The 11,603-nt window shown below is 50.6% G+C and overlaps 1 long non-coding RNA gene across 3 annotated transcripts in view; it reads left to right on the forward strand.

The window, feature by feature from the left end:
• The window catches only part of LOC102385840, a 14,321-nt gene continuing 2,718 nt past the window's right edge, over positions 1 to 11,603 (forward strand). Inside the window, exons 1-3 of one of the 3 annotated variants that reach the window (XR_003094224.1) lie at positions 1 to 112; positions 1,230 to 1,336; positions 1,524 to 2,076. This is a non-coding gene — a long non-coding RNA (uncharacterized LOC102385840). Of the gene's footprint in view, positions 113 to 1,229; positions 1,337 to 1,523; positions 4,289 to 11,603 lie in introns of those variants that run through there. The other 2 variants (XR_323913.2, XR_323912.2) reach the window with 2 other exon arrangements.

Genomic DNA, 11,603 nt, shown 5'->3' on the forward strand with positions numbered 1-11,603 from the left:
AGCACTTCCCCAACCCCATCCCTGCCGCAGGCTTGGCTTGCAGCCCCCCGAGTTCCTCTCCTCCCAGGCCTGGAGGACTCCCCACATCTCCCCGCAGCCCCAGGCGAGAGAGGTGAGCACAGCTCCAGCGGGTCCTCACCGCACCCTTAAATTCTTTGCAGGCCTGGGGTAATGGGGGTGGGAGGGGAAGGAGAGGCAGCTCTGAATTACCCTCCCTCCCTGTACAAATGTTGCTGAGCAGATGAGGCCATTTGTGCCGCCTCTGCGAAAGGAAAGTTTCCCCACCCCATGCCCAGCTCAGGGCCCTAAGCATGTGCCTAGTTTGCCTGTGGGTTAATCCGGCCCTGGTCAGGTGTCAGGAATGTGACACTGTGGTCCCTGTGAAAATTGGATCATGCGACCAAGCTGCGAACCTCTAAGAAATCTCACTTCATACATGCTTAGTAGACTCATGTCAAGCTGGCTCCTAAATTCTCCAAAGATTCAGTCCGCACCAAGTGTGCGCCGCCTCCTCCCAGCTTCAGCATGCCAATCCAACAGCCAGTCTCGAGCATGCCCCAGCCCAGGGTGACCCAGACTGAGCAGGCCCTTCCTTGCAAGTGATCTACCCAGCTGCCACCTGTAGCAGCCTCTTTCTTACAGTTCTTCTTGTACTTGGGGCCACTCGCCATTGCTGTCAATGACCCCCCCAGCTGGCACCCAGGCAGTGGGGAGGAGGTAGAGGGAACAGTTTGTTTGAAAAAGAAGAGTTGCCAAACCGGAGGGGGAAAGAGCAGCACCAAGTGAAGCAAGTTACCTCTAGCAAAAATTAGCTTGCAGTTATCTAAATAAAGACTGCATCACAAAGCACATACACGAGGGGGCTAAATATTTACACATACATACGGTTGTTTGTACAACCCTAACTTTCTTGTAGCAAGAAACACCTGGACTCTTACCTTGCATCATCTGACCCCAGCTGACTTCCTGCCCTTTGGGCAGGGGGCTGGACCCAATGATCTTGTGAGGTCCCTTCCAGCCCTAACATCTATGAAATTTGTGTTTATTAAACATAATGTATACAAGAGAAACTGTACCTTGTACCTTGCAGAGCTGTCTTCAGGTTGAAAGGAGCGAGAATTATTTGGGATTAATTTTGAGGCTCTTTTGAAACTTCTCCCTCTAATGTAGTTGATTTGGGTGTGTGTAGAGCATTTAGAAAGAAGCCTATCATTTTCTCATCTGAAAAGGTATTTCTACACAGCAACAGCGGCAGATCCTGGCAGGGACATCCCAGAGTGACCTCACCAGCGCGCTTCCAGTTCGGAGCATCAAAGGGGAAATGGCTAGGCGAAAGGTACTTGAGAGTATCTCTGTTGGGACACACTGCTACCACAGGGTAGATGTGTCCAAAAGCTGTTTGACACTTCTCAAATTTAGAAATATGAAAAAAGGGAAATTGCAGGGGAGGAGGGTGAGAATTCAGTTTCTATTGCTCCTTTTTCCTTTAAGCCACAAAGATGATCTCTCTGTAATTTCCACAGTTGGACCTGTCTCCTTTCTTGAAGATTGTCACGATGATGGCATCCCTAAGGTCATCTGGGATTTCTTCATCAAGGCAATGATCATCCAACATCAACTTTACTGGGCCAGTCACGTCATCCAGATATCTGACTCCATATTCCCGAAGCAAGCTTTATTCTCCCAGCTCAGTCAAGGTATATGCTTAAAAGGAGGGAAGATAAAGCACTTCAAAGATGTCTTTAAGGCCAACTTGAAAAAAATGCTGCATTGACATCAGCTAGTGGGAGACTATTGCCCAGGACTGCCCCAAATGGAGAAAGAGTCTGCTGCAGGGATCTCAGTACTTTGAAACCTATGACAACAACAGGAGATGGAGAAGTGGGAGCAGCAGGAACAGCATGGTGTGGACTGAAATCAGGAATCCACAGCCACCCAGCCTGCACAGAAACATGTACCCAAGTTGCTGCAGCCTGTTGATCCCAGATAGGCCTCATCAGCCATCTTTGGGTCCTCAGATAAGACAATCATCCTCAACTGTGAGGGATTTCCAGTTATGGTGGTAAAGCTGTTAAGGTGTGTCTTGATAGTGTTCCAGAGGCATGAGTTTAAGTTTTGCTCTATATTGCACCAAAGGATAACTCCAGTCAACCTAGCTAGAAACCCAGTTTGGGGAGTCAAAGGGAGTCAAAGGTTGCCAGGTGTGATGCTGGCCACTTCACTCCCCTGTGTGCTGTTGACTGTAGAATAGTGGTTCTCAACACCCCTCGTCAGACTTGAGGAATCCCTCAGAAAATGGTGGATCTTAGGGCATTTTTACATATACTGTGGCAGGCGGCCCTGGGCACTCTAATTAGGAAGCTGTACTAATTAAAAGCGCCTGCGTGTCACATGTATCAGCATCCCCACACATCCCCGCACTGAAAAAATGGTGGTGTGGCTCTTTGAACTAAAGCCCAACGTGTTTTATTTCAAAGCACCCCACCACCATTTTTTCAGTATGGAGACATGGGGACGCTGATGCACATGACGCAGAAGGCTCAATTAATCGATTAATCGAGTCTGCTCCAACACACTGAATTTCCAGGGCGTCAGAGCAGACACCACACACCTCTATAGGAGCCCTTAGTTTTCACTTGTTTTTTTTAAACTATGGAAAAAATAATTGAACAGTTTTTCTGTTGCACAGAACTCAGAAAGACCACAATGGGTCAGAATGTTTTTACCACTATGGATTCTTATTTCAAATGTCTGGGTTTACGTTGTGAACTGTGTTTGCACGTGTAACAGTATTAACATTGTGTGGCATTCACTGGCACTCTGGAAAGGAGGTATAGAATCACTGCTGAAGAAACCAACCTGTCTTACATATTTCAGCCCGGTGGGCCAATTAGACTCAGATGGACCTTTAACTCTTTTGACCCCACATTTCTGGATTGACAGGAGAACCAGTTTAAAGTATTTTAATTTAAATAAATGGGGAAAATTACAGAATATATTAGTATGTTTAGATTTTCATACTTTTTCTTATCAGGTTGGAACTGCCAGCTCATATATGTATATCTGCCCATTTTCCTATTTAGCTTTAGTGATTTTTATGACCGCTCAGGTGCAGCTCAATCCAATTTCTCTTTAGTGAGACTTCAGTAGAAGTTAGAGCAACTGTGTACAGCTTCATTATGCATAATGAAATTGCATTGTATACACTAAAGCCTAGTTCTGATAGGCTTGATTTTGTGGCTATAGGTCTCAGTTTTTAGAAATCAAAACCACTCATTGATTCAGTGTTTAGAAAGTCTGCTTTGGTTGTTAGAAACTGGCACCTTCTGAAACCACTGAACCTCAACAGGAACAGCACAGACAAAATTCTTTGTGTGTGGCAAGGCCACTGTGAACAGTGAAATAGCAGTTCAGTCTCAATCAATCCCCATTATTCCTTGGTGGCTCAGCAGTTACCACCAACAGGGATGCCACTTGTAACACAATGATTGACATACTTACAGAATGGCTTATAGTTTCAAAAAACTGCTGCATAAATATTAGTTCATCCTTTCTTGGCGGGAGAAGAATAAGTATCTTTTCCCCATGTGTACATTGTGAACGCTGGGGAGAGAGGTTAAGTGACTTGTCCAAAGCCACAGAGCAAGAATCAGATTGGAAATTGTGACTTTGTCAAGAGGAACAAATGGTTGCTTGTAAGTGACACTGCTGCTCTGAGCACTATGAGCAACCACTTGGATCCCATATTTTTCAACCAGAGACACGTAATGCCAGAAGATGCAAGGATAATGGGAAAATCTTACAGAAGCATCTATGGTACAGTGATGTTGTAGCCATAGTGGTCCAGGAATTATGAGAGGCAAGGATTTTTGGGGGGTGATATTTTTTATTAGACCAACTGCACTGTTGGAATTTATCACGCTGTAACTTTTTGTGCATTACATAAAGCGCTTAAAGTTACTGCATCATCAAAGCTAACAGACATTGGGCGTTTGATGGTGGGAATTGTGGGAACTGAGTGCCTCCATGTACTGGCAGAGGCCAGGAGGCACGGGTTGCTGTAGCCTGTTGTGGAAGCCAACCAGCCTGATCCCCACCTAACCCGCCCCCCTCCACTTGCCAGCTAGCTGCAAAAAGTCAGCCAGAATTAATTCCCGGGGGGGGAGGGGGCAGCCTAAGGGCAGCTTGGGCACTGTGCCCCCTCCTTGCTGGTGCTTTGGGGCACCAGGGACCCTCTCCTACAAAAGAGCACAGCAACCCCCTTGGCTCTCCAGGGAACTAGTGGACATCCCGCGTCTTAAAAGAAATACCTACAAAGGATGGAGGACTGGATCCACCACCAAGGAGGAATACTCTGCGCTGGTCCGGACCTGCAGGGAGCGAACAAGGAATGCCAAGGCTGCGACTGAACTTCAGCTAGCTACAAATATCAAAGACAATAAAAAGCCCTTTTTTAGATATGTGGGGAGCCGGAGGAAAAGCAAGGGTAACGCTGGACCCCTGCTAACCCAGATGGGACAACTGACAACTGACACCCAGGATAAAGCCAACTGGCTAAATGGGTACTTTGCGTCGGTTTTTCACCAGTCCCATGGGACGCCCCTGCCCACTATGGGACAGGGAGGCCCGGGTGAGGGAGATTCTTTACCCTCCATCAGTGCTGACCTTGTGAAGGAACACCTTGAGAGGCTGGACACCTTCAAGTCAGTTGGCCTTGACAGCTTACACCCAAGGGTACTCAAGGACCTGGCGAGCATCATAGCCCAGCCCCTGGCACGGATCTTCGACAACTGGTGCTCTGGTGAAGTGCCCAAAGATTGGAAGAAGGCCATTGTGGTGCCTGTCTTCAAGAAAGGGAGGAAAGTGGATCCAGCAAACTACAGGCCCATCAGCCTGACCTCTATCCCGGGGAAGGTCTTGGAAAAAATTATCAAAGAGGCCATCCTTAACAGACTGGCTGACAGCAACATCCTGAGGGATAGCCAGCATGGGTTTGTTGCGGGTAGGCCTTGCTTGACCAATCTCATTTCCTTTTACGACCAGGTGACCTATCACCTGGACAAGGGAGAAGAGATTGATGTCATATATCTTGACTTCAAAAAAGCCTTCAATCTGGTATCCTATGATCACCTCTTGGCAAAACTGGCTAACTGGGCCTTGGCTGCACCTCGATCCACTGGCTGAGGAATTGGCTCAGCGGTAGGACCCAGAGGGTGGTAATTGACAGAAATCAATCGTTGTGGTGTGCTGTGACCAGTGGGGTCCCTCAAGGCTCTGTCCTAGGGCCTATACTATTTAACATCTTCGTTAATGATGTAGACATTGGTGTCAGAAGCAGACTGGCCAAGTTTGCCAATGACACCAAACTCTGGGGTAAGGCATCCACACCTGAGGATAGGAGGGTGATCCAGGCAGACCTTGACAGTCTCAGGAAATGGGCAGATGAGAACCTGATGGTGTTTAACACCGGAAAATGCAAGGTTCTCCATCTTGGGAGGAAAAACCTGCAGCATGCTTATAGGCTTGGCAGTGCTATGCTGGCTAGCACTACAGATGAAAGGGAACTTGGGGGTCATGATTGACCACAAGATGAACATGAGCCTTCAATGTGATGCTGCGGCTAGTAAAGCAAGCAAAACGCTGGCTTGCATCCATAGATGCTTCTAAAGCAAATCCCAGGATGTCATTCTCCCGTTGTACTCGGCCTTGGTGTGGTCGCAACTGGAGTACTGCATCCAGTTTTGGGCTCCACAATTCAAAAAGGATGTGGAGAAGCTTGAGGGAGTGCAGAGGAGAGCCACGCGCATGATCAAAGGTCAGGAAAACGGACCTTATGATGAGAGGCTGAGAGACATGGGACTCTTCAGCCTGAAAAAGCGCAGGCTCAGGGGTGATCTGGTGGCCACCTATAGGTTTATCAGGGGTGCTCACCAGGATCTGGGGGAATATTTGTTCACCAGAGCACCCCAAGGGATGACAAGGTCGAATGGTCACAAACTCCTCCATTACCATTTCAGGCGGGACATGAGGAAGAACTTCTTTACTGTACAAGCCCCCAGGGTTTGGAATAGACTGCTGCCGGAGGTGGTTCAAGCACCTACTTTGAATGCCTTCAAGAGACATTTGGATATTTATCTTTCTGGGATCATATGATCCCTGCTGACTTCCTGCCCCTGGGGCAGGGGGCTGGACTCGATGATCTTCCAAGGTCCCTTCCAGCTCTAGTGCCTATTGTGCCCGCCTCCTCATGATGGTTCGCTCTTGTGCCACCTTTGCCCGAGCTGCTGACCTTGCTCCCCAGGGGCCTTTGTGCAGACCTTAGAGGGTTCCTCAGCTACCTTCAGGGTCACCCCCAAACTTTCCTGCCACGACTTTGAATGACCCTTCATTGGAGGGGGTCCCCTTTGAGGATGCCTCCAGAGCTGTCACATGTCACGGCGGGGGTTCATGGGGCTCCAACCTCCCCTACACCCCGGCCACGCGCCAACCTTTGAGATGGGCCTCCAAATCTTTCACGGCAATCCTCTGCTGATATTCTCCCCGATCCCTGTGTCTCCTCCTGTAGACAAGTGCCCTTGACCCTGGCCGGACCTGGAGGGTTCGGTGACTCTCGGCCTTTGGGTTTGTCTTCTTCAGCGCCCTGGGCCTTCTATGTCTGATGCCGTTGGCCCTCACTGTGTTTTCTCGTGGTTCCTTCTTACCCTTGGGCGACGTCCCGGCTACCCTAGCCTGGCACTAAGGGCACCACCACTCTACTCTCTCCAGGGGACTAAAATAGACAAACCCTAAGAGGGGAACACAAACAATACCTTCACCATAGCCCCTTTCCCTGTAGTGACCCGACATGAAACAAATTAATGAACTAACCATACGACTACTAAGGGAGCAGACAACAGGGAGAACAAAAGGAAGAGGAAAGCCCACAGGGAGAGTCCTGTACTCTCCTAACTCCTAACATCCCTAGGCTAGCGTGCCCTCTGGGTCGGGGTCTGTGCTTTCACCCCAGCCGGGGTCTCTCTCTCCCTTCCTCCAGGACCCGCCTCTGCCCTGGAGCCATGGCACCTGTTGCCTCTGAAGGGAGCTCCCACGCTGGCTCTCGCTGTAGCCACTGCTGTCTTCTCCGGTGGTTCTGCTGATTCTCTGTTGGTCTCCTCCAGCACGTGGATCTCTCGCAGCTCCTGCTGCCTCTGCCGGTCTCCCTGGTGACGTTCCCGACCCCTGCCGGTCTTCCCCGGCTCAGGGATCCTCCACGGCTCTGGCTGCCACCGCTGCTGCAGATCGCAGCGGCTGGATGCCCTCCACCTCGCGTGCTCCTCTGGTCCTCGGTGTCCCTCGTCCCGCACTTTCATGGCTTCTTTTTATCCCCACCGGGTGGTGTCTCTTCATGATGTCACCCGGCCCCAGCTGGCTATGGGTATAGCTGATACACTGCGCGGGCGGTTTCCCACCACACGTTTCCTCACTCCTCCCAGCCCCTGCAACAGGTATGTTGTTGTTTTCTTTTCCTTTTACCTTGGTCTGGGGTTTGCCTCTGAACGAGGCTTCCCCCTTTTCTGGTCCTGTGCCCCTGGGACACCTATGAATCTATGACTCTAAACCTCCACTCCTGATCACTGCCCAGCTGCTCTCCCTCCCCTGCAGACCAGCTGGCTGCACAAGGAGAAGACTCTCTGCCTCCTCCCTGTGACAGACCAGGGGCATGACATGTAAACCTCATAGGAAGCTATATACATGTTCCCTAAGGTGCTCTAATTTAGAGTGCCTTTCTTTACTACCTGATTTAACGAGGGCTACTTTTTCACATGATTGGCCATTTTAAAAGCGCTCTGCAGCCATGCATGTGTGTTATGACATGGCTGTAGAGCACTTTTGGGGTCAGATCACATGAAAAATGGCACTTCTGTGTGCGCCCAAAGTTAGATAAGCTTTTGAATGTAAGATATTGTTCATGAATCATGAGGTCTAAGGAAGGAAGCAAGCAAACACAGTTGAGAGTAGAAATGTGAAGATGGATTGGGGAGGGAAATTCCCAGGGGTAGCAGACAAACAATTAGCAGAAGAAAAGAAGCTGATTAGTGGAATATCAAGACTGGGATATCAAGATCAAAAGGGAAGGGGGTCATTAATACCTGTTGTGTGTAGGAATAAATTCAAGAATCAGGTAGATTATAGTGTGTCATAAAATCAATATCAATGTACAGTCCTGGTTCTTTTTGTGTGTAGCCAGCCTATAAATTTTTGTTCCCAAGCTCACCTTTTAAACTTTAGCTAACCACTTTAGAAGTGAAGCATTCTTTGTGACTAAGGGCCAAAAAGCAATAGCAGGAAGGTAAATGAAAGATTCTGGAGGATCTTATAAAAAAAAGTTGATGAGCAGATAGAATGTTACCTGGGCATCTTTGTCTGTATCAGCTTTCTTATCCTTTTGGCTGTCAGTGTGTTTGGTGGAGACTGAGAAAAGATAATGTCATGGAGGTACCCCAAGACAAAGTTACTTTGGGGTTTCACTGTGTAGCAAGCATGGATATTCTCCCAAATTAGGTTGTTATTGCGGTGTTTGGTCTCTTCTTGTAACTAGGGTGAATCTTGAGAGAGTCCAGAGAAGAGCCACGCGCATGATCAGAGGTCAGGGAAGCAGCCCCTACGATGACAGGCTGAGAGCCCTGGGGCTCTTTAGCCTGGAAAAGCGCAGGCTCAGGGGTGATCTGAGGGCCACCTACAAGTTTATCAGGGGTGACCACCAGTATCTGGGGGAACGTTTGTTCACCAGAGCGCCCCAAGGGATGACGAGGTCAAATGGTCACAAACTACTTCAAGATCGTTTCAGGCTGGACATAAGGAAGAATTTCTTTACTGTCCGAGCCCCCAAGGTCTGGAACAGCCTGCCACCGGAGGTGGTTCAAGCGCCTTCATTGAACACCTTCAAGATGAAACTGGATGCTCATCTTGCTGGGATCCTATGACCCCAGCTGACTTCCTGCCCTTTGGGCAGGGGGCTGGACTCGATGATCTTCCGAGGTCCCTTCCAGCCCTAATGTCTATGAAATCTATGAAATCTGTGTTCAGTTCCATTGTTCAATCGGTATTTGCTATGGTATTTTATGTAAATGTAATTTTGATGTATCTTTATATTTCAGCTAAGGTTATCAGTAAGAGGGGCATAACCATGGAGCAGTAGGGCTGGAAGGGCCCTCCAGAGGTCATCTAATCCAACCCCCTGCCTGAGGCAGGAGCATCTCTATCAAAACTATCTCATACAACCATAATCTAAACCAGGAGTGGGCAAAATGGCGAGTCTGGCCTGAAGCCAGACTTTATTTCCAAGCAGCCCCTACCCACATGGCTTCCGGCTGGATGCCCCAGGATTGTGGGGCCATGACAGTGCAGTGCTGGGGCAGAGCCACAATATGCTCCCTGCACGCCTCTGCTGGCAGTGCCAGGGCTCTGCCCTTGCCCCAGCCCCATGTTGTCATGGGCTGATCCTGCCGTCTCCATGGAGCGTCATGGCCATGGTGCGTGGCTGGGCAGAGAGCTGCTCCAGGACTGGGGCCAGGATCTTGGGGCAGTGACAGCATGGGGCAGATCCTCGATCTGCTCCCCGCACGCCCCTACCCACAGAACCTGCATTTCTTTCAGGGGCATGCGGACAATGGATCACAGCTCTGCCCCAGCCCCATGCAGTCACTGCCCCAAGACCCCAGGGTCTCCCCAACCATACCTGCCCATCTCACTCCCAGCCGTGGCCCCATCCCAGCCTCACGCCCTTCCTGTGTGGGCGTGACAGTGCACATTTGGGTGCAGGGTACTTTAAGGGCTGGAAACAAGCAGCCGCTAGGTGCCCGATTAGGGCAGCCATTTTAGAGCTCAGATACACAAGCTGGGCCAGCAGTCTGCTGCTGGTGGCTAAGGAGGTAACAACAGGCTGAGCTACTGCTCCTGGAGTATCTTGGAGGTACAGACAGGAGCTATGGGGAAGTTTGGAGGCTCCTGGTCCTGGGAATGACCTAATACTGCACCCTGCCGGGTAGTGAGGTCTGGTGGGGGGCTGTCTGTGGTGGGACAGCCCCCAAGAAATACCAGACTGGTTACTCCCCCCAGTGAAAGGTGGGTAGGGGCGCCTTAACTCCAGCCCCCACCCTCTGGTGGGTAATTGGTGGGAGCAGTGGGGCCAGGCATACCTGTTAGTAGGCACCTGAGCCCAGCAGGGACAAAGGGTACCGGAGACCCCAGAGGGGAGTAGTGGTGTTGTGAATAGTGACTGTGTGGGCACATGTAGAGTAGGGTGCAGCAGGGCACCCGAAGGACTGCGTGAGTTGGGGTGCAGAATAGGGATGCAGAGGGCAGTTTGAAGGACTGCACCAGGGTGTACTGAGTAGGGCTGCTAGGGAGGCTTGAAGGGTGGGTGAAGGGCTTGGGGCAGAACCAGCCCAGTATTCAGCATAAGGTGACTCCCTGTAGAGTAGCATGAGCAAATTGAAGGTGCTGCATGTCCTGTGCCAGAGAGTTAATAGTCAAGCCCGATAACCCAGAGAGGTCGCTCAAGTGAACAGAGCAGGGCAGGTCGCACGTGGCCCAGTGAGGGGCAGAGTGCAAGAGGCCCCTGTGAGCAGGGGGCAGAGTGAGTGTGTGTGTGTCACAGTGGATCTTGCCCCTGGCAGTGGGTATGGGGTGGATGGGCTGGGGTGCTGGGACAGCAGGGTTTGGTGCAGTGGTGGCAGCCAGAAGGAGCCACTGCCACAGAGTCTACAGGGAAATGGTAACTTACAGCACAGTTACTTACTCCAGCAAAATACATGTGTAGACAGTGATGGGTTGGTTGGGGCATGAGGGTGCTAAAGTACAGGGGCTGCCTGCTGGCTAGCCGCACACTTTAGCACCCTCATGCCCCAGCCAGCCCCTCTGCCACCCAACACCACCACCTGGAGCTCAGGGATGACCCCCTGAGCCTGCTGCCAACCTGGGGTTGCTCCAGTCCTGCTCAAAGTGGTGCTGTCCCCAGGACACGTGTAGACACTGCACTCAGGAACAGTGTACTCTGGCACAAACGATGGTAAACTGCACAGGCGTTTATTGTTTGTGTTGCATGTGTAGATGCACCCACAGTATTTCAAATGAGGCCTAGCCATTGCTGAGTAGAGTGGCACTATCACCTCCCCTATCTTCATAGAATCATAGAAGTAGGGTCGGAAGGGACCTTGTAGATCTTCAAGTCCGACCCCCTGCCTGGGCAGGAGGGAAACTGGGCTCAAGTGACCCCAGCCAGGTAGGCATCGAGCCGCTTCTTAAAGCCCCCCAGGGTAGGAGCCAGCACCACTTCCCTTGGAAGTCGGTTCCAGATCCTAGCTGCCCTAACTGTGAAGTAGTTCCTACAGATGTCTAATCTAAACCTACTCTCCAACAACTTGTGGCTGTTATTCCTTGTTATCCTGGGGGGCGCTAGGGGAAACAAGGTCTCCCCCAAACCCTTCTGGTCCCCCCTAGTGAGTTTATAGACGGTCACAAGGTTCCCGCTCAGCCTTCTCTTGTGAAGGCTGAACAGGTTCAGGTCCCATAGCCTTTCATTGTAGGGTCTGCCCTGCTGTCCCCAGATCATGCGGGTGGCC

This window comes from Alligator sinensis, unplaced genomic scaffold, assembly GCF_000455745.1.
Source record: "Alligator sinensis unplaced genomic scaffold, ASM45574v1 scaffold267_1, whole genome shotgun sequence".
Classification (NCBI taxonomy): Eukaryota; Metazoa; Chordata; order Crocodylia; family Alligatoridae; genus Alligator; species Alligator sinensis.